Source organism: Sorex araneus, chromosome 3 (genome assembly GCF_027595985.1).
Source record: "Sorex araneus isolate mSorAra2 chromosome 3, mSorAra2.pri, whole genome shotgun sequence".
In the NCBI taxonomy this organism is placed as follows: Eukaryota; Metazoa; Chordata; class Mammalia; order Eulipotyphla; family Soricidae; genus Sorex; species Sorex araneus.
Genome location: NC_073304.1, coordinates 48,190,178 through 48,191,434, shown reverse-complemented (window position 1 = coordinate 48,191,434; position 1,257 = coordinate 48,190,178). Strand labels below are relative to the sequence as shown.

At 44.8% G+C, this 1,257-nt stretch overlaps 1 pseudogene; it reads left to right on the top strand.

Moving 5' to 3' along the window:
- Nucleotides 1-245: 245 nt before the first annotated feature.
- LOC101553479 (proteasome activator complex subunit 2-like) lies at nucleotides 246-981 on the top strand (annotated as a pseudogene).
- Nucleotides 982-1,257: the final 276 nt, after the last annotated feature.

The window sequence follows — 1,257 nt, the reverse complement described above, 5'->3', positions numbered from 1 at the left end:
AAGAACTGTTGCTTCTAGGTTGCAGGCATGAGAAATGGACCAGGCATGAGGCAGATAGAAATCGTCTGTAAACAGGCTGCCTAATTGGATTTACTCCTCCCTCCCAAAGAGCAGTCACAGTCCCACCCCATCCTTGTGCCAAAGTAGAGTTAGTGTTGCCAGATCTTCTGATTTTTTTTTCTAAAAGAACCAAACAGCAAGAGCAGAGAGCTGAGAGCTAGAGAGAGAAGCAGCTCAGTGGCAGCATGGCCAAGCCTGGTGGGGTATGCCTGAGCAGGAAAGCCCGAAAACAGGTGGATGTCTTCAGGCAAAGACTTTTTCCAGGAGGCCAAGGAATTCCTCTCCAGCTTCTTGCCCCAGAAAACCATACACCTGAATCAGCTCTTGCAGGAAGACTCCCTCAACGTGGCTGACTTGACCTCTCTCCAGGCCCTCTTGAACATCCCCATACCAGATCCAGCCCCTAAGGATGATGAGATGGAAACACCAGATGGATTAAACCAGAGAAGAAAGAAGTCCCTAAGTGTGGCTTTCTCCTGGGGAATGAGAAGATTCTGGCACTCCTTGCCATGGTTAAGCCTGAGGTCTGGACTCTGAAAGAGAAGTGCATTCTGGTGATCACGTGGATTCAGCATCTGATCCCCGAGATTGAAGATGGAAATGACTTTGGGGTGGCAATCCAGGAGAGGGTGAATGCTGTCAAAACCAAAGCAGAAGCCTTCCAGACAACCCTTTCCAAGTATTTCTCAGAAAGTGGGGAATGCTGTGGCCAAGCCCTCTAAGGATACCTATGTAATAGATTATCGGGCCCTGGTGCATGAACGAGACGAGGCAGCCTATGGGGCACTCAGGACCATGATGCTGGGCCTCAGGACCTTCTATGCTGAGCTTTATCATATCATCAGCTGCAATCTGGAGAGAATTGTAAATCCAAAAGGTGAAGAGAAGCCATGTACTGAGCCAGGGTTAGAAGGGAAATAAATGACCTATACATTGTATAGATAAAAAAAAAGAACCAAAACACTTGAATACTCATGTGAAACTCCAAGTGTTAAAGTAACAGCAAATAATTTCATTTATATTTGCTTGTATTACTTGTATACTATTGTAGCAGGACTGGCATACAAAGATGTACCTATGTAATTGTGTTTGGAGATATATATACATCCATGAAACCATCACCACAATCTATGCATAACATCCATCACCTCCACAATTTCCCCTCTTTATTTTTATGATTAATGTTATCATTTTGAT